The 22,855-nt window shown below is 39.2% G+C and overlaps 1 pseudogene; it reads left to right on the top strand.

Annotated features, from left to right (window-relative positions):
* Window positions 1–22,855, top strand: part of LOC123838467 (proteasome subunit beta type-4-like) — a 64,895-nt pseudogene that overhangs the window by 1,865 nt on the left and 40,175 nt on the right.

The raw sequence follows: 22,855 nt of genomic DNA, 5'->3' as shown, positions 1-22,855 counted from the left end.
GGCATTTCTGTCTTGCTTTGTTCTACACTAAGTACTATGCGGCTCTTTTGTTGTCCACTCATAGGGGATGTGGTGGGAGCAGGGGGAGCAAACCCACAGACATGAGTCTATGGGGCACAGAGATAAAATGTGTTTCTTCCTGAGATTTCACTTTGGTAGCATGACTTAGAATTTTTTGAGCTGCCTCTCCTAGAAAAAAGTACTGCAACCTTTTGTATTGACATCTAAAATTGTGAGGAAGTCTAGTTCTTAAATGAAAAGATAGATTTGTAATCAAATGACCCTGTGACTGATTTTGTGGGGTCCAATGCCTGTTCTGTGTGTCACCACCATCATGAACCCGTCCAGAAATACCCTCATCTGAACAATGGGGATAATCTTTCCACTTTGGATTATTCTTGGGCTATTTACATGGAATGCTACGTGCAAAATCTGGAACAGAAGGATGTAATAGAGACATATTTTCTTAGCTCAGGATGTATGCTGTTTAAAAAATATTCAAATGTCCATTTGAATATTTTTTGAATATTTCTAAAAAAAATGAGAAGTGAGAAAAGGAAGTTAAAAACAAGCAAATAAAACAACATGACAAAACTGAATGAGGCTAGGAAAAAGAGGACGGCAGATCATTTTCCAGGCATGAAGCCAAAGGGTGAACTAGATTTGTTCACGCAAAACTGGCAGTTGTTCTTATTCTATAAAGCCCTTTCCGATGTGCAGAATTTTTTAAAAGACAGTATTTTCTGTTTTACATGTTACCTTTTAAAAAAAGGAAATGGATTGCATGCTCTGCTACACTTCAGTTTCAGAAAGCAAAATTCATAAATACATTATTATATTCTGCTTGGCTATTACAGAATAACTTTGAAGATCCGCTTTCTTTCTAAAAATTGATACCTAATATAAAAACGGCGGCCATTCAGATTTCATGAAAGGAGCAAGAAGCAAGCTGGGAAGACTAAACAAGAGAGTGACACGTTTGTTGAGATGCCACAAACCGACGGTCCGGGCTAGCCCCCTCCCCACACCCTGGGCTGTTGGTTAGGCAGGCTAGGCATGGGACCTTCCGCCTGGGGGAATCTCCACGCTCCATGGGTGGTGTCACTACAGGATTGGTGACCCCAGCAGGGACTCTTCTCAGTCACCCCTCTCGGCTCTACTAGGGAGATCTCAGAGCTCACCTGCCAACTGGTAAGGCTCCCCTCTGGCTTTTTCTCGCTTCCCTTCCCAAAGATACCTCTAGTCCTTCTTCGCACACTGAGAAAGGCCATGGATCCTGACATTTTCAGGCTGAGAAGAAAAAAATCATATTCTGGGCCTGTTTGGAAGATTGCCTTAAGGAAATAAGTGGTCCTTTGTCACTATTTATATGTCTGTCCCTTCGAAACTTATCTCGTTCTCACACAACTCTGGGAGCTGTATTGACATGACTTGCTTCTGTTTTCCTAGCAGGTGATCCTTTCTAACAATCTCCATTCTGGAACACTTTCTTGCCCCAGTCATTGTCAGTTTATATTTGAATTTGCTGCCCTGTCTGAATGATAGCAACTGGATTAGTATACATTACATTCCAATTACTCCTTTAGTGTCAAGAGTCATATACGGTTGTGTTTGCAGATTTTGTGGACACGAGAGCAAACACACACACATGTACATAGAGAGAACCCCCACAAGGTATGTGGCGGTGACTCAATATTATGTGTGATTTTAATCATGATGTTAGGCTGCTAGGTCTTCTTGTGGCTGGAAAGACTATGTGTTTAATCTAAATGATTCTCAAAATCCTCAATTCTTTGAAGCAAATAGAAAAGATTAGAATTCATAGGACAACATTTCTAAGGATCCCTATTTATACTTTTCACAGATTCTCATATTGCTTGTACTCTGACTAGTTGTTTCAGTATACACGGCTCTTTTTATTTATTTATTTATTTATTTATTTATTTATTTATTTATTTATTTATTTATTTCCTGCCTGGTGTGTTTCATATAGTAATGCATATTTTGTTATTGCAAATGAAACCGATTTGCAATTGGGAAGATAGCCACCTGGAAATCAGTTGATGGCTATATTTGCAGAAAGAAAGGTATAAAAGAAAACCATCTATGCTAAAACTATTAAAAGTCCCAGTTTGTACGTGATTTAATTCTTTCCATTTTCTGTTTGTTTGTATTTCCTGTAAGTGTCCATTAGCCCCACTCTTCTAGAATCAGCATGTTTGCTCTTTTCTTACAGATGAACACCAGGGACCCTGAGGATCGATTAATCATACAACAAACTAAAAATAAAAAATGCTGTCTAGATAAGAAACTGCTAAATTGGCTATAAAAACTATTCAAAAAAGCAATCTAACACCAGGGCCCAGAAAACACAGACGTGAACCTCATGTTTCTGACTGTTTTCCCGTTTCTATTTCACATTGAAAATTGCTTCATAAAAGACATCGGTAGCAGGTCAGAAATGTAGGAAACAATTTGTTTCTCTATCTTCTGATACCAAAGACAGCCCTGTCTTTTTTATCACAAAAGATTCAAATTTCCTGATTTGCATTTCTGTTTTCTTGACTATCTTATAAAAGATGTTGAATATGGGGAGGGGGGGAAGATTATTCATCCTGGTGTGTAATGCTTATAATTCCTACTGAGCAATACATCTGTCATGGAGTACAGTATTACAGCTTGGTAAAGGGTATGCAATATATTTTTCAGCCTATGTGTAACATAAACTATTGGACAAAGATGAGAAAGGAATTGAATATGGTAAGCACAGGGCAAATGAGCTCTTACTGCCACAAGCAAATGTCAAAAGCCAACAACAATTACATGGGAAAAAATTAACATGTAAATTTTAAAGATTTTATTTATTTATTTGACACACAGAGAGAGAGAGTGAGCGCGCACAAGCAGGGGGAGTGGCAGGCAGAGGCAGAGAGAGAAGCAGGCTCTCCACTGAGCAGGCATCCCAATGCGGGGCTCCATCCCAGGACCGTGGGATCATGACCTGAGCCGAAGGCAGATGCCCAACTGAATGAGCCACCCAGGCGCCCCTAACATGCAGATTTTAAAGTACTACTGAGCTCTAGTGGACGCACTGCCCTGTCTGTGGACACCAACAAGAAAAAGAGGGTCATGTTTAGCTTTACATGATCCTAAAAGAGAGCAGACCAAGAATATTATTTTTAAAGAATGAACAACTATTTCATTAAGTAATATTGCATAAAACGTTCAAATATACAAGGCAAGGAATTCAAAGATTGCCGTTTTAAGGCAACACTGGAAGTTTTAAAAAATTCAAATGATGTGGTTTAAATCAGAAAAAAGTATTTTTAAAGATTGAAACTATTGAAAAATGGTTTTCATATAAATAAGCTACAAAATAAGATTTTAAGTTAAGAAGGGAAATAATAGAAGTTAAAAAAAATCCACTCAAATCAGCTTGACATTAGTCTTCAGTAGAATTTAGCTATTCATTGGGTATTTTTAGGTAAATGGTAATTATATTTAGGAAAAAACATTGATTTAGATAACACTAAAGTATCATTTATGTAACTATGTATAGTAGATAAGTAGGTAGATAGAAGATAGGTAGATATAACAGGTAGATCATAGTAAATGAGTGTTTGTTTCCAGTGACCTTTTTTTCTCCCTTTGCAAATGCTATAAGATATAGAACTTTCAATCTACATTTTCTTATATACACCGGTCCCTAGAAAATGACGCTTTGCCTTAGAAATGAGGAAATGCAAGGACAAATGTGTTAGGAGACTTTGTCACAAGGCAGTCCATGAAAACCCAGAAAGAAAATCCACCTCTCCAAATTCCTTCTCCAGGGTTAAATGAGGGCTGCCTTATTTTATTTATTTTACCAAGTGATCATTTTTATATCCTGAGAGGTAGGACACTGGCATAAATTCTCCAGTTTCTGACCACAAGACTCAGCTTGGGATGGAGACCGGCTTCACCATTCATTAACTACAAGATCTTCAAAAAGTTACCTAATACCTCTGTGCCTCATGTTCTCGTTTGCAAAATAAGGTTATTATTAGTGCCTACTTCATTTAGTAATTGTATTAATGGAGTTAATATAGCACAGGTATTATGTGCCCAGCACAGTTATTTGAAGTAATGTCATTAATAAAAGATGTGAAATTGATAAATGCTCAACCCAGGTTAAAATTGCCTTAAGGCACCTGGAAACATGTATCACAGCCCATAGTACTTCCCCATGGTAGCTCTCATCATCTTTTTATTTAAATCACTAATTTAAAAATTATTTATTTATTCTCCATTGCCTCAGCTCTACAAGGGTCATGGTTGAGTTTTTAGTTTTTATAGCAATATAGCAATAGTGAATAGCATAGTAATTGAACCAAATTGATGCTTAATCAATATTTGACCTCTGCATTTTACAGTTGAGGAATTAGAGGGGAGGTAAGCTAAGGGACTTGCAGTAGGTCACCGATTAATGATAAGTAAAGCCACATTTAGAAGCTAGGGTGGGGGGCACCTGGGTGGCTCAGTCAATTAAGTGTCCCTCTCTTGATATCTGGCTCAGGTCATGATCTCGGGGTCAGGAGATCAAGCCTGGCATTGGGTTCTGAATTGGGCATCAAGCCTGCTTAGGGTTCTCTCTCTTCCTCTGCCCCTCCACTGCCCACCACCCTCCTCCCCCCACCCAAATCCCTCAGTCAATCTGTCAGTTCAAATGTGTCGTTTGAAAGAAGAAGAAGCAGAAAAAGAAAGAAGAAGAAGCCATGGTGAAGTTACCACAGTCCCATCAGGGACATACCCACCAGGGCTGTCCACGGGTATGTGAAGTACAGTGGCACACAGCCCCCATTCAGAAGGACCCCGAGCCTGGTTTAGGGCCAACTGTGCTGTTTTGAAATTCATAATAATCATTGAACGAGGGGCTCCACATTTCCGCTTTGCACTGGTCCCTAAACATGATGCAGCCCATCTTGACCTTCATGCAGCTTCATAATTCAACCTTCAAAACAGATTCAAGGGTCCTGGGCTAAGAGCCTTCCGCAGATTAAAGTGGAGTGGAAGACTCTGGAATCCTATTTTGTAAGAGCAGCAGGAAGAAAGGCCTCCTTCCCTTTAGCCATTCCCAGGGCCATGGGCATTCCTCTCTCGGGAGCTGGGAGGGCCCAATGGCAACTGCACTGACCTTAAGAGAAATACTTTTGCAGTCCCCATGGTCACAATGAATCCACAGCACAACTGTTCTCTTCAGACCCCTGAGGCCATACCTGAGATTGTAACATTTAAATAACAAGTAACATCATCCTGCATATAAAACTCAAATCAAGGGGCGCCTAGGTGGCTCAGTCGGTTAAGCGACTGCCTTCGGCTCAGGTCATGATCCTGGAGTCCCGGGATCGAGTCCCGCATTGGGCTCCCAGCTCGGCGGGGAGTCTGCTTCTCCCTCTGACCCTCCTCCCTCTCATGCTCTCTGTCTCTCATTCTCTCACTCTCAAATAAATAAATAAAATCTTTGGGCGCCTGGGTGGCTCAGTTGGTTGGGCGACTGCCTTCAGCTCAGGTCATGATCCTGGAGTCCCGGGATCGAGTCCCGCATCAGGCTCCCTGCTCAGCAGGGAGTCTGCTTCTCCCTCTGACCCTCCTCCCTCTCATGCTCTCTGTCTCTCATTCTCTCTCTCAAATAAATAAATAAAATCTTTGGGCGCCTGGGTGGCTCAGTTGGTTGGGCGACTGCCTTCGGCTCAGGTCATGATCCTGGAGTCCCGGGATCGAGTCCCGCATCGGGCTCCCAGCTCGGCAGGGAGTCTGCTTCTCCCTCTGACCCTCCTCCCTGTGATGCTGTCTCTCATTCTCTCTCTCTCTCAAATAAATAAATAAAATCTTAAAAAAAAAACAAAACTCAAATCAAGCTTTAGCAATTCCTACATCCTCCTGCTTTGGAGCTTTCTCTCCTCCAGGATGTAAATGCTCCTTGGTTTCCCGGGGCTTCCTTCTGCACAATTTCATCAGGGTTCATCAGGCCCGTCTCCCAGCCATCTATGGAGTTACTGACAAGGTAAACTCATAGACGAATTAAAATGGGAGTGTTAATAGATGTTGACAGACCTGGGTTTGAAACAGAAGGACAATGAATGAGCTTCACCAGCCTTCTGGTCTGCTCATGTTCTGCATGTTAGTGAGCTATGCACACTCCAGCCAATACTCTCCACCCCAAATATCTCCCAGAGCCTGAGCAGTTCTGATATTTTCATGGTCTGGAGGTTATTAGTCAGCTTATGATATGATATGAACCCCTACTAAAATACAAGTTACCAGGGCAAAAGAGTAAGCTAAGTCATATATCCTATGCATTGCTTGCACACAAGTGTGAGTTTATCACATGTTTTCTGGAATCTAGATTTTACAGTGATTGCAATGCTATTAAGGAGGGGACGTAGGGGAAGACAGGAGGAAGAATTAGGCTCTCAACACCTCCCCAACAATCCAACAATCCAATTAGAGTCAGATCACTCTTCCCCCCTGAATACCTATTGCAAATCTCCTAAAATTACCTTGTTCTACCACCCCCACCATGGTTTCCTTTTCTTTTCACATTTTTGGCAGAAGACAGTGGCTCTTGTTTTGTAGGGAAAAGATAAGCCAACGGGTGGGACTTCCTGTCATCCAAACATACAAACCTACAGTAGCTTCACCTTCCCCTGCTAATGGAGACAAGGTCTATTCTGAATTGTCAACTGCTTCATCTCTGTCACCTTCATATTAGCACTTGAACATTGCAAACTTGTCCAATCATAAAAACAAAAACCAATCTTACCCATGGTGGCAACCATACCCCTGCCCTGTAATATATGGCCCTAACTCTATCTTTCATGGTGAAGTGCCCAAAAGATTTCTCTTACTCCCCTTTGCCTCACTGACAATTTGGACCATTCATACCATGCACCATCTGACTGTCCCCACCCTCCATGAGCACCCCATTAAGGCGGCCTCCACGTGATTCAATACAGTAGATGCTTTCCAGCTTTCATTCAACCTAATTTCTGGGCAGAACTTGACACTGACAAGTATTCCTAGAAATACTCTACTTTTTTGGCTTTTCCTTCCATTCCTCTGGCCAATATCTCAATCCCTTTTTTTCCTGTTCTACCTCTTCTCCACTAATTGAAGCTGTTTGGAATATTTCAGAGCTCAGCACTCAGCATTCTTCCCATTTTAGTTTTTCCAGTTTATCATAGCGCATCCACTCCTATGACTTCCTTTACTATCTTTATGCTAATAGCAAAAATATTTCTGCCAAATATAATGTCTGTGTCAAATGTTTCTTTTCAGGACAAACCTATCTCTATAGCTTAGGCTTTATGTAACCCTGACGGTTGACATGCCTGCTGAGGAGTCTCCAGACACTTGAAACTTAATGCGGCTAAAACTGAACTCATGGTCTTTCCTCAAATACTTCTGCTTCTCTTCCCTCCAGAATGCCTTCTCGCAGTAGACGATGCCACCATCAACTCTGTTGCTCCTGCCAGGAATGTGGAAGTGATTCTTGGCTCCCATACCCCTTCAGCCCTTGCTTCTGATCAATTACTACATCATGATGCTTCTGACTTCAAAATATCTCTCAAAGAGGTCTGTTTCTTTCCCATTTCTCTTCACTGTCACCACCTCAGACAACAGCACCATCATCTTCACTCTACCTCCTGCAATAACCTCCCACTGGCATCTCTCACACACAGAACCCAACCCCTCCAATCTAATCTTTGCTTAGAAACCAGAAGAAAGCTTTTCAAATGCTAATCACTGACACTTCCCCTTGGAACTCAACTCAATTTAGTAGCACCCTGTTACTTTTGATAATGGTCTGAGATCCTCATCCAGACTGTAACTCCTTGTCTGACACAGACCGCTTGCCTGCCGTATCCCGTGCCATTCCCATCGCCTATGCTCCCATCACAATGGAACCTTGAATGGGACTGCTCCTCCTACTTACAGCCTTGGCGGTGTTGTTTCATTTCCTTGAAAATCTCTTCTTCCTAATCTTCACCTGGCTACATCCCACTCGTCTTAGAGTGTGCCACTTAAATACCACATTCTTAGACAATCGTCCAGTTTTTTATACTGGCCCCCTGCTTTGTATTTTTACAGTACCTATAATTCTCCTTTGAGTACTTGGCATGACTGAAATTATTTGCATAACTTCTACCTCGCTACAGCTCTTAGCCAAAAAGCTCCATGAGGCAGGGATTATTATATCTGTCTCTTCCATTTCTGTGAATTCTGCACTTAGCTTTGCATCCTACACAAAGTGGGAATTTACTAAATATTTGTTAAGTAAATGAATGGGCAATTGGAACTGGCAGGTACTAAAATCCTACTTGGAAGTTTGTAAGGTTAAGACCAGGACTGCCCTCAAGTCTGGGCATTGTGCTCCTGGAAATAGCAAAGGGAGGATTAAATATACCTAGAAAAAAAATGAAAAGTCTGGTTTCATAAAATTTTGTCAGCTTATGGCGCTAGATCCCCACTTTATGGGTACACAACTGTGCTGAGAAACCTCTCCAAAGACAGGACTGTAATAAGTCTGCATGGCTCAGACAGCCTCTGTGCTTTGTGTCCAGGATGAATTGGTTTGAGTCACTGCTCTACATGTCACAAGGTAAGTCCCAGGGCCTCACAAGCTAAGACTGTGCCACAGGGAGTCACACAGAGGCAGTGGGAGACTGAGTCTTCTCATCCACCAGGCCTTCACTCATGGCGTGTATCTCAGTGAGCTATGGGGATTTTCAATTAATTTGCTGTTAATATTTTTTTCTACTTTTTTTCTTTTTGAGATTAGAAGCAGCAATGGCAATATCACATCTAAAATGTGCTAGCAACAAAATAGGGTGTTTTTTGTTTGTTTGTTTGTTTAATAAGTAGAAATATTTCACTGCATGAGAACAGATGCTTAAGCACTTGTTCCTCCTTTACATTTTAGCATGTTGTTTTTCTCCAGATCTTTCTTAGAAGGCTAATTATATGTGCTGTGGGGGCATCTTCAGCTTTAACTGTACCAGCTTGTTACATGATGGTGAAAAACTAATTGGAAAATATGGTATTTTACAATATTGATTCACTTCCTAAAAAAAAGAAGGGGCCATGCAAGATATTTCCTGGTGCTGACTATAAAATGTCTGTGCCTCCAAATCAGTAAACTATAAATTAGTGAAAATATAGGGCTAGGATATGGATGCCCATTAATTTAGATCACAATGCTTGTCTCCAGAAAGTACTAATAAATAGGCTTAATAGACACGAACCCTCAGATTATTATCATTAAAGGATAGAACATAGCAACATAACATTATTAACAGGATTTTTTCCATTTCTTCCATGTCCTGCTCATTTTTCCTTCTATTTAATGGAATGCTGTTTGGTTTTTGTTTGTTTGTTTGTTTGTTTGTTTGTTTTAAAACATGAGAACTTTTTTTTTTTTTAAAGATTTTATTTATTTATTTGACAGAGAGAGACACAGCGAGAGAGGGAACACAAGCAGGGGGAGTGGGAGAGGGAGAAGCAGGCTCCCCGCAGAGCAGGGAGCCCGATGCGGGACTCGATCCCGGGACCCTGGGATCATGACCTGAGCTGAAGGCAGTCGTTTAACCAACTGAGCCACCCAGGCACCCGGAATGCTGTTTGTTTATAGCCATTTCTTTTCCAGCTGTACTAATAAATCTCAGACAAAAATATTCCTCTCTCTCGTTGTTTGTATCAGTGCTGCTCGTATTCTTAAAGAGACTTTTTTAAAAGAAAGGGAGTAGTGTTGACCTGGACCCATGAGGCTTTATAGCACTCCCTGGCTTCATTTCTAGAAAAAAAATGCAGAAGCTACACATGGTCTCAACTAAGGTTAGAGCAGGCATTAGTCTGCCTCCTCCAAAGATGATCGAGAATCTCAAAATAATTTCTTTTAGCACCAAAAGCACTTAACGTTTAATTATGTATTCTACATTTTTGTTCTGCCTTCATAGATAGCAGAAAAATGGACTCTGAGCAAGAGCAGGTCATTTATAGAAGCAACAGAGGAAAAAAAATATGTGCTGAATTTATGATGACCCCAGCAATGAAGAATTGCCAATAGGAATTAGATACCATTGTCAGCTATTCTATTGACAAATCTTAATACAAGTAGTAAGGAAGGAACTTCGAGAAAATACAGGGATTCTGGAAAGATTCAGAGGATGCATCATTCTTTCTCTCCATTATCAACATGAATACCTCTGGCTCAGCTTCAGATATACAAATGGCTGTGGGAGCACTCGATTCCTGGATATGAGAGAGAGGTCTCTAGCTCTGGGGATCGAGGAATCCCTAGGAAGAGACTTGGGAAGGGCTTTTCTGCCTTGGGCTTATGAGATCCCAGTAAAAGAGAAATTACTCGGAAGATCAGAAAGGACTTGGCCTACAGAAATCCGTAGATAGACCTCTGGGGATTTGCAGGCGACAACATTGGGCTCCTGTGTGTGTGCGTGTATGTGGGTGTGCATGTGCATGCCTGGATGGACCTGGTCTCCTTGGTCTTCAAAAGAAAAGGCAGAGCTGAAAAGGTGAACTACTTTTGTAATTCTCCCCACTTCTGAGGCTGAATATGAGTAAACCAGGAAGGACTTTTCCTGCTTCTTGCCTATTAGCAGCATACCTTCAGCCCACAAAAGTAGATGGTGATTCAACATCCATTCATTCTGAGAGTTTGTGCACTGGGGGTGCTTTCACAACCAAAGAGGGTTCCTGGAGAGAACCTAAGGGAAATAATGACCCATCTGAGGGAGGCAAACAGCCAGTGAAGGAAGACACCAGGTCAAGGGAGCCTCTGGAGGAGATAGTTGAAGACTCGGACAACACCACGTACAATAATGACATGGTAAAGAACAACTATGAAGATTCTGGTTCGGGTCAAAACAAGACTTTCTAAAATAGAAACTAAATGTTTGAAGTAGAAAATTCAGATGAGTGGAAGGATGGAATGCTTGCTGTTGAGATTGAGATTAAAGGTCTGGAAGAGTGAGGGCAAGAATATTATTTCAAAGTACAGACCAAAAACATGAAAAGGGAGAAAATTTGAAGGCAAAGATATCAGATCTGGAGAATAGATTTCACAAATTTAATATACAAATCATAAGAATTTCAGAAGAAGAAAAAAAAGGAAACTGATGAGAGATACACAATACTTAACTCTACTAATGACTGGAGAATGTTTCTCTGAGAGAAAAGATTGGCTTCTACAGAATGGAAATTTACACAGAGTTTCTGGAAAGAGTAGTGAGAAAATCATGTGCTAGTAAGATTATTGAGCTCTTAAGGATAAAGAGGAAAAAGTGGATGGTTTCTTTCAATTTTATCCATCATCTGTCTAGTAACTTGATAAGGGATAGTATGGTAAAATATTTTCATCAATGTGACATTTAAATATTCATTTATACAACTTTCTGAGGTATTTCTCTTTACGTGTTAGGCCCCCAATTTCACAAGCAAATCTATTATTTATTTTCCAGGAATAGTGATTAAAGAATATTTAATCGTACTGATCTAACTTGAAAATTCCTTACCTGAGAGGACTTTAAGTTCTATTTCATTGCATTGGTGGCAAGATTCTTCCTGAATTTATAATATATATCTTTTGTTCCAATGCGTTAAACAGTTTACTAAAAGGAAATGAAATGTCCTCAAAAAGTTTAACTTTTTCACATATACAGCTTCCAATTCTCATGTAGAAATTATATCACTATCCTAAGGGAACACTGTGCATCGTGTTTATATGGATAATTTCAACCACTTACGACTTTAAAGAGAAAAGAGAACCTGAAATTATAGGAAAGATGGATTTAAAAGCATAGCAATGATGGCAGTGGTATGATCACTGGTGCTGTGCATGCATCCGTAATTTTTTCTTTCCTGGGGCAATTTGCATAATAACAAGACATCGAGTACTTTTTATTAGAATTCAAAGGGATTTGAGAAATAAATGTTTGGTACAAAATTATAATATTTTAAAACATATATTATGGTCAACAAAAATATAATGTAAGTGTAAAATTAATGTTATGGAAACATAACCCATTATGCTTGAAGTGAGCAGTTGCTTCTAATTCTGCTTCTGTTTTCCGTGAACTGTAACCTCAGCCACCACAACAGAAATGCAAGTAAACATAAAGTGATTGCCTCATCCTCCCCCCTCCATCTTCATGGATTTGGGAAATCAGTCTTGTTTCCCTGGACAGCCCTCCTCCTTTTATAAAAGGAGTACAGTCGTATTTCCATGTGAAGATTATTAGAGACAGTGCCTAAACAGTACTTAATATAAAACCTGGTACATTATAAGTGATATAAAAATATTAATGGTGATCGTGACTAATGTCATCTTTTTTTTTTTTTTTTTTTACATACATGGAAAAGGGCCAAGACCAAGGAATTTAGCAGTAGACACACTGGGTTCAAATTCTTCTCTGCCTCTTATTATCTTTGTAGTCTTGTAAAAATTAGTTAATTTTTCTGTGTGTCCATTTCCTTATCAGTAAATGACAGGCTAATGATTCTGTCTCAGTACTGGGTTGGGATTAAATGAGATTCAAAGTGGAAACTAACAACAAGTAGGCAAATAGAAAAAATGAATAAATGTTTCCTTTTTTTATCCTCATTCTCCCAGAACTACTTAACAATATATGTACTGACACATCAAATTAATAAAGAAAAACATTGGAATAGATGGTGTGCTTATATATAGGTCTATCTATCTGTCATCTATCTATCTATCTATAATTCATACATTTGCATGTGAGTGTGCCTTGCTTTAACAACAAACTGCTATAGGAAAACATGTAAGATTATATATATATAATGTGTATTATATATATATATAAAATATATATTTGTCCAAAATGACAAAGTTATCAAAGGAAATATTTTAGTAGAATATTTTACTAAAGAATATGCATTTTAAATATCCCCTTCTAGATGTTCGACAGCTCTTATTAGACATGTCAAGGTCAGAGATGGCATGCGGTTCCCTTTCTGATACTGATAGTTGTCCTGATTTTTTCCTTTAACTAATTTCATAAATAAGAAGTCGATCCCTGGGGCGCCTGGGTGGCTCAGTCGGTTAAGCGTCTGCCTTCAGCTCAGGTCATGATCCCAGGGTCCTGGGATCGAGCCCCGCATCGGGCTCCCTGCTCTGCGGGAAGCCTGCTTCTCCCTCTCCCACTCCCCCTACTTCTGTTCCCTCTCTCGCTGTGTCTCTCTCTGTCAAATAAATAAATAAAATCTTTAAAAAAAAAAAAAAAAGAAGTCGATCCCTGTAAACATATTTCATGGCATGGTAATCCTCATCCTGTTCACTCTACAGACCTGTGGCAACAAGAGGAACATTATACTTAACTTTTGTTGTTCAAATAAGCATTAAAATGTTATAAATTATCTAGAATATGGTATCTAGTAAAATGGTGTTATTAATACTAAAATTTATTTTTGAACACTCATTACACTTGTCATAGATACTTTTGTATCATGTAAAGCATCTCTACTTTGAACTTTGCCATAGAAATTGCCTTCACCGAGGTTAAACAGTGCAAATTTTTATGTATTTCCAACCTAACAGGTGGAAGAAATCTTCAAAAAGATTAAGACACAGAGTTGGAGATGGGAAGAAGTTGGTATTTTGGTTACACCTGTGTAGTCTCTCACTGCTTAATGCCAACCATTCTCAAAGCACCCTTTGCCCCCAAATCTCTGGTAAAAATGTAACCAAACTGTGGTTGGCAATACATTTTAAACTCACTTTCTACTTCTCTAGCCTTGCCAGAGAGTTCTCAAGAACAATACAGATGGTTTTATAAGGGCATAGAGAAAAATGTGAAATGGAAATTAGCATATTATTTTGTGAAATAAATATCAAGAATAGTGATCTGGGGGCACCTGGGTGGCTCAGTTGGTTAAGCATCTGCCTCTGGCTCAGATCATGATCCCGGGGTCCTGAGATAGAGTCCCAAGTCAGGTTCCCTGATCAGTGGGGGAGCCTGCTTCTCCATCTCCTTCTACCCCTGTCCCCATCTTGGAAGGCAGCTGTGCTCACCACTATGCCACCAAAGCCCTGCCCCCCGCTTGTGCTCTCTCTCTCTCTCTCAAATAAATAAATAAAAATCTTGAAAAGAAAAAATAATCGTGATCTGTACTTGTGATGATCTGGATCACTGGAGAACTCCATTGCATCCAAAGAGACAAACTGATGAAAAAGAACCATTGGCTCCCTATCCTACCCAGTTAGGGAGGCGCCACAACTCTCTGGCAGCAAGAGGGAGTAGAGATGTCCGAGGAGGCAGTAGATTGTCACAAACACTAGCAACTCACAGCCACTTACAGAAGCCACCAGAAAAAGGAACTCCAGCATCACCCACGCCAAGCCTTTCACTGCGCGGTGATGGGAAGAGGGAGGATAAGCAAGGCTCCTTTGGATCCCCAGATGCTTGCCTCCTCCATGCCGGTCACAACTACATCCGTGGAAAAAACAGGTTTACAAGCGGTGACCAAGATGCTGACAGAATTCTCTTGAATTCCCAGCCCTGCACCTCCACAAACGCTCTCAGTCATTGTTTCCTGTAAAAACTTCACACACGCACAGCTATCCCTTCATCTCTCAGGGCCCCACAATATAAAACCCCGTGACTCTCCATCAAGTGAGCAATTCCAATCATCTGACACACGCTCTTCTTTGCTACTGTATCCTAATTGTCTTTTATATATTCTAGTCCTACCAAAAAGGCACAACATCCAAATAACCCCTTAATCATGACTACGTAAAACATCTGTAACAAGGTATATTTCCCACGCAAATTACTTAACCAAATGCTATTCACATTTAATAGTTATTTTTTTATTTTAATGCTACGAATTTATTAACTTACTATTATTATCCTTCAGAGACTCTTTTAATAAAGAATAGGCAAAGGAACAAGTAATCAAGAGTAACTTAATGATCACATATAGTGACAGCCATGAGCAGAAATTAATTATAAAAATAAATGTGAAATTCATTTCCTTATTTACCCAGAAAAGTAGCCAGAGTTTCCACTGTAAATTCATCCCACAAATAAGCTTGCAAGTATGGACTTCATTGCAGCTTTGTTGGTAGTAGTAAAATTTTTTTAAGATTTTATTTATTTATTTGTCAGAGAGAGAAAGAGAGAGCACAAGCAGGGGGAGTGGCAGGCAGAGGGAGAAGCAGGCTCCCCACTGAGCAGGGAGCCTAATGCGGGACTCGATCCCAGGACCCTGAGATCATGACCTGAGCCGAAGGCAGACACTTAACCAACTGAGCCACCCAGGTGCCCCAGTAGTAGTAAAATACTTAAAATGAGTTACATGTCCACCAGTGGGTATTAGTGAAATCAGAATGCATCTGTAAGTGGAATGCTATGTAGATAAAAAAAGATCTCCATATGTATACATATGTATAAACACCAAGACATATTTTTAAATATTTTAAAGAAAAACATGAGGAACATTACACAGAAAGTAAGACTAGCTAAATAAAGGCATTTATTTTACCTGAAAAGACACCCCTAAAAATGACTAATAACAGTTGCCTCTGTAGAGGAATCAAGACCAGAGGGCATTGTTTCATTGTATATCTCTCTTTTTTATTCTCACAAGTTTTTATTTAAATTCCAGTTAGTCAACATACAGTGTAATATTCATTTTGGGTGTAGCATTTAGTGATTCATCACTTACATACAACACCCAGTGCTCATCACAAGTGCCCCCCTTAATCTCCATCACCTAGTTCCCCCACCCTCACCCACCTCCCCTCTGGGAACCCTCAGTTTGTTCTCTACAGTTAAGGGTCTGTTTCTTGATTTTCCTCTCTTTTTCTCCCCTACGTTTGTTTGTTTTGCTCCTTCAACATCACTCATCATCAGGGAAATACAAATCAAAACTACAGTGAGATACCACCTCACACCTATCAGAATGACTAAAATAACAACTCAGGAACAATGGGCATTGGCAAGGATGTGGAGAAAGGGGAACCCTCCTACACCGTTGGTGGAAATGCACACTGGTGCAGCCACTCTGGAAAACAGTATGGAGGTTCCTCAAAAAGTTAAAAATAGGACTACCCTACCATCCAGCAATTGCAGTCCTAGGTATTTACCCAAAGAGTACAAAAATACTCATTCAAAGGGATACATGCACCTCGATGTTTATAGCAGCATTATCAACAATAGTCAAATTATTGAAAGAGTTCACTGCTGATGAATGATTAAAGAAGATGTGGATATTAATATTCAGCCATCAAAAAGAATGAAACCTTGCCATTTGCAATTTCATGGTTGGAGTTAGAGAGCATAATGCTAAGCAAAATAAGTCAGGCAGAGAAAGACAAATACCATATGATTTCATTCATATGTGGAGTTTAAGAAACATTGTATATCCTTCTGTTAATTTTGGATTTTTACTTTTTGCAAAGGCCCATTTGCTTGGGAAATTTGTATTGCCCATCACGAATGAAGCCATCACAACTAATTCATAATCAACTAATGTTCCCAAGATAGCAGCATAGCTTTTCTATAAAGTTATTTTGGGCACTGAATTATTATGTTTTCTTACAAATATATCAAAAGATATTCTCAAATAAGGATCCTGCTTCTCTTAGAATATTCTTTCCCTTCTTTTTTTTTTAAACTTGTTTAAACCTCCATTTAGGTCAACAATTTAATCATGCCGTGTGGAATAGTTACACCGACACCTTCAGAAGAAAGACAATTAGGGGCACCTGGGTGGCTCAGTTGTTAAGCATCTGCCTTTGGCTCAGGTCATGGCCCCAGGGTCCTGGGATCGAGCCCCGCATCGTGCTCCCTGCTTGGCGGGAAGCCTGCTTCTCCCTCTCCCACTCCCCCTGCTTGTGTTCCCTCTCTTGCTGTGTCTCTCTGTCAAATAAATTAAAAAAAAAAAAAAAAAGAAAGACAATTAAGTAAAATGGCAAGAAAATGCCCATCCATGATGAAAACGAAACTTGAAAGAAAATTTTGAAATAATTATCACCATGGCACAATTTAGGGGCCATTTTCTGGTACCGCCAGCAACATTCCTCAGTATGCAGAGAAATAAGCTCAGCAAAATGGAACTAAATGTAAAGTGTCAAGAAGCCCTCAGAGAGTGCTTTCATTAAAATCACATCAGAATTTGAAAGCTTCATCGGGGAACTGCACTTATCAGTTCTACTAGGGGGATTTGAGCAAAAAGGGTTTTTTATGAGGCAGGATGATGTCATGGTTGGGGGTGTGGTCTCTGCACTAGGACCACCTGGGGTTCAAGTCCCAGCACTGCTACTTCTCCTTGTGGGACTGTGAACAATTTCTCAAATGATCTGTACTTGCTTCCTCATTTGTTAAATTTAGATCATGACAGTAGATTTCTTGCAAAGTGGCTGAGAAGACCAAGTGGCTTAGGATTAATGCACTTAGAACCATGCCTAGAACAGAGTGTTGCATAACCATTGATTATTTGGGTATTGGTATTATTCTTCTATCTGCCAACAAATATACTTATTGAATTCTCATGCATACATCACTTTAATATGCAGAAACATCAAGTTAAAGAAAATACTGATTTATTATCAGAAACCTGTGTTCCATTCTGCATCTATCACTTGATAAGTGACCTTGGGCATGTCACTTAATCTCTGCTTCAGTGACGATGTCTAACTCCTCGGCTGAAAAATGGAGCTAATTCATCTGATTGTCTTGAAAATCAGAGGCAATTTTACAAAAAAAAAAAAAAGTAAATACTGATATTTAAACAGTATGTGCATGTAAAAATAGTAGTAGTGATAGGAGAAAGTACAATGAACGGAATGAGGAGGAATAGTAATTTATGTTAATTATAGAGAAAAAAGGAGAGCACAGAAACTTCAAGAAAGGAAAAAGAATATTTCCTAAGTCATAATGGTAGTATTCAGTCCTATTTTTCCCAAAGTACTTAAAAAATTTCCATATGCTTTTTTTCATGTTTTAAACATTTGCATAAAGGATATCACGCAATACATACCATTTTGCAAACTTTTTTTTAACACTTAGGATGACTCTTTTTTGAGATTTATTCAACTTGATATATGCAGGACTGGTTTGCTTATTTTAAACTGCAAATAGAATTTCATTGTATTAATACAAGCTTTATTTATTTGTGACCTTGAGAAACAGAATTTATTTTGCTATTACAAATTGCACTGCAATGAATATGCTTGCTCACACAAGTATCTTCTTCACATGTGTAAGAATTTACTCATGAGTAAATTCCTAGGAAGGGAATTGCTGGATTGTAGAGCATATGTATGTAGACTTGTATTGAATTTTACCAAATTGGTCCCTGGAGTGGTCATCTGTCTTATGAAGAATAGCAAGCAGAAATATTTTATAGTTTTATAATTTTTTTCCTTGCATATTTATCCTTAAATAAAAGGTCACTGTCAAGGGCAGAGAATGACATATAAAGGACCAATCAGGGATGGCAAAGCAAGGGATGGTGAATCAGAGAAGAGCTATTATCACACCTACACCTAAGTACGCAGAAGGAGGGAGCAAATGCCAGGGGCAGTGATGCAGAGGGTCACCTGACAGTGTCATGATTTCATGGAGCAAAAGAGCCAACCCTCAACAGGAAAAGAACCTGGGGTATGGGTACCCCAACCTCACCCTTCACCACCCTGCAAACACCTGCTAGTATCTTTCATCAACCCAACCTAATAAGAAGTTAGAGAGAGGACGTTGATACAGAACTATAAAAGTCAGCAGGATGGACACAATGTGAGTATGTAGCTAAGAGGTCAACGCTATCCATGGTGTAAATCTCCTATATATTGCACACCTTTTCATCCTTTTAAAAAGTCTCACAGGGCGCCTGGGTGGCTCAGTTGGTTAAGCGACTGCCTTCGGCTCAGGTCATGATCCTGGAGTCCCGGGATCGAGTCCCGCATCGGGCTCCCTGCTCGGCAGGGAGTCTGCTTCTCCCTCTGACCCTCCTCCCTCTCATGCTCTCTGTCTCTCATTCTCTCTGTCTCAAATAAATAAATAAAATCTTAAAAAAAAAAAAAAAGTCTCACAGACATCCTTCTTCATCAATGACTTTGCATGGACACTTAGATAAGCAATGAGGATTTGCTATGTCTCTAGAAATGTCATTTTAAAAATATAAATGTGTACCAAATAGTCCTTGGTTTGCCTGAATAAATAAACACTCAACTCCAGCCACTTTATAAAAAAGAAAAAAATCCTACTTATTGGGTAAAGTGTGAACAAAGGGACAGAACAAAAAGTCACACCATCAGAGAATGGGAAGCAAGATCCAATTGGCCCTTCTCCCTCAAGGTCATTATAACTGAAACTAGATCGTTTTATTTTCCTTAGCTTATTTAAAACTTATCATATCTTATAAACTGGGACTAATTAATTGGTTTTCTGACTTATTTGGTCTTGGGAGACATATGCAAATATTAAGCATAGTTGCAGCTGGATCTTGCTAAGGTTACAAATTATATCTAATTCATCTATAATCTAAGCCAAAACATACACATCTAAATTTAAACATATTTAGCATGACTCATTTTGTTTTTACAGAAGTTGACATAAAATTAACAATATTCTTGCATGCTATTTATAAAATACATGTAAGCAATTATTTTAATGTGTGACTGAACTAGGGAGAGAGGAAATGAGTGGTTTGATAAAGCTATTATAAGTTCCTTAAAATATGTCCTTAAAATATCATCCAAGTTTGAAGACCTATCCAATACCTAAGTTATTCGCATACTTATTCTTAAAGTAGAAATGGGAATTAGTCCAATCATTCAAGAGAATAATTTGTTAATATTTACAACTGCTATAAAATAGGCACAAACTTCAACTCACGAGTTTCACTTCTAGGAATTTATTCTAAGAAAACAATTAGATGCTTAGACCAAGATTTATGGTCTAACAATTACAGAATTGTTTATCCATGGTGAAAATGGATGAGAAGAGGTTTCAAAGAAATAATGCAAGGGAATTTTCCAGGGCTGAAAGTAAACACAAATGGTCAAATTGAAAGGAATGCTAAGCAGGATGAATACCAAATATCCACAGCCTCACATGCCATGAATATTCACAACTTCCTGGATAAAAATAAAATCCAAAAAAATGTCCAGAGGGGAAAAGGTGCTATCACCTTCAAAAGAATGAGAGTCAGCCTAGGCTCACACTTCTCACTAGAAAGCACTGAATGCCTGAAAACAATGGAAGGGAAATTTGAAAATCTGTAGGAAATGTAACCCTCAACCTATTATTATCTACAAAACTAAAGTTCCAATCAAATGCAAGAATAATAGAATAAGAGCACAGACAGATGCCTTGTCTCAAGCTCCTAACACACAGAACCTTGAGCACCATTTCAGGAGAAAAAAGGGTACAATGTCATACATTGACTTTAAACAGGAAATGAGTTAGACAATTCAGAAATGTCTGAGTTTGTTTGCAAATGACCAGGTTAAACTTTCCGCCATCATGGACAATCGGGATTTGAGAGGGAAGTTAAATTCAACTGTAAAGAAGTTATTTTTTTCTTTTTTCTTTTTTTATGCCTCTGAGTGTGTGGCTTGTGAAATTCATAGCTATTAATATAACAGTTGCTAATAGCAATTATTTCTGAATGCTTACTATCTGCCAGATACTTTGCTAAATCCTCCATATACATAATCATGTCAAATCCTCATAAATTTTATGGAATTTGGGTATTATGATCTCCATTTTATGGAGATAAACTAAGGTCCAGGGAAATTAAGTAATTTTCCTACAGTCACACATTTAGCAAGTGGTAAAGTTGGAATTATAACCAGATTTTTTTGACTCACAAACCCATCATCTTAAATATCAGTGCAAAACCTAGCCAAGGTCTAACTGATTATCCTTAAGAAATAATACAGATACCTTCCTCAACCTCCCAGCAAGTCAGTGTTTTCTCTAATATTTACAGTTTTTGTTGAAATAAATAATTAAAATCTTTACAATCTTGTAACATCAGAACCTTCGGGTATTGTCCTTTTAAATTCTCTCCCCGAAGCTACATGACTCATCTCTTCAAAATTTCCTCTTTGCTGAAACCTAGGGGAGAGAAAGACCATTTTCAATTAGATCCAGCACTCCCTGTTCTCTGCTGATAAGTTTGGAGAATAAGTACCTGTGTAAGAGCATTTGGAGTTGGCTAAATTCCTCCCATGGGCATCTTACACTGCCAAAACCTTCCCCCAAATCCTGGGAAGATGCTTGAAGGACAATTGTATTAGTGGAAAAAAATAATGAAAGGATATTTCAGTGAAAGAGAAATATTGTTCTTTTCTACTAATAAAAGCAAACACTGAACTGCATGGAGCTCAAAATATATCTGACATTGATTACAGTCCACTCCTGGCTTTCATCTTAATGAGCCATTTATCTTCCATGAATATTTACATAGTTATTAGACGTCTTTTCTTCCCATTATTACCCACCTCTCTGAACTCAAACCCCATCCCCAATCTGGGATGGCAGATGTGGGCAGTTCTCTGAGGATTTCCTTTACACAGCACAAGCCCAGTGTCAGAGGTAATTTGAAGTTCAGGTTCACTGCTAAACTGAATGTCGTCTGGGTGTCTCAATACTGAGTTAAATCCACAGCTGAAGGTTGCTTGGTCACGGTCCATCTTTTCTCTATTTTTAATTTAGGACATTTAATTTTGTCCCTGTCTATAAATAAACTAATACTATAAACAAATGTATGTTTGTGACTGTATGTAACAAAGAAGGAATGAACAATTTGTTTCCCTAATTTACTTAATTCCATCTTTAATTACGCTTTCAAAGCATGTGTCAGATACAGTCATCTTGACCTTTTAGTGACTCTTCTTTTCTGTTCCTCAACTCTGCTCAGGAGAATCTTACAATTCTTTCTACTGTGTCTGGGTGTGTTCACTTTTCCATTTAGAACATTTACAGTCACTGATTGGGAAGCCGACTGAACTTCCTTGCACTTGGGCAGGAGCCATTTGGTCCATGTCATTTTCTTACAGTTGACACCCAACGTTGCATTAATTTCAAGTGCATAACGTAGCGATTCAGGAAGTGTATACAATGGTATGCTCACAGGTGTAGGTGCCTCTGCGGCCACCTACTAATGCACCTAGGTGAAGGACTTTGCAAAGCAATGTCTCAAGTATTCCAGAAGTCTCCCCTGAGCTCTGAAAGGAGACCAGTAAGCAATCTGCCTCACTACCATTTCCCATTGCTTGCTCCGCTGGCCTTCATCCACATTCCCAGCTAGATTCTCTTTTGTGGAGTATACTTTGGCCTCCAGGGGCTTCCCAGCCTCCTGGCAGCCCTGCTTCTCCTTGAAGTATTACTGTTTGTGCTGATCAGTTGCATCACAAATATTAATGGAACACCTACTGAGTGCCCAGCACCATGTACATATCAGAGATGAAAGAAAATTTCTTTCCCTTCTGGGTCTTACATTTCAGTGAAGGGTGCTGGAAAATATCATTTAAAACTAACTCTCCTTATCACCCCAGAAAATCTCTCTATAAAAGTAAAAGAGAAAGAAAGCACTTTTATTACTGAATAACCATTAAACCATAATGTGATGCCCATCACAGCCAATCCACTAAAGTCATTACAATGACAGAAAGAAATCGCGTCCTCTTACACCGTAAAGCAGATAAAACCCATTACGCGCATGTTCACAAGATAAATAATAACTAGTCCTCAAGTAGGAGGAAATGAAAGCAACACTCGTCATATAATCTACCCTAAATTTACTTGGTAATTGGGATAGTCACCTG

Source organism: Mirounga angustirostris, unplaced genomic scaffold, assembly GCF_029215605.1.
Source record: "Mirounga angustirostris isolate CCGP_5_RB_7025 unplaced genomic scaffold, mMirAng1.0.hap1 SCAF_3, whole genome shotgun sequence".
NCBI classification, from domain to species: Eukaryota; Metazoa; Chordata; class Mammalia; order Carnivora; family Phocidae; genus Mirounga; species Mirounga angustirostris.
This window is presented reverse-complemented; position numbering and strand designations above follow the sequence as displayed.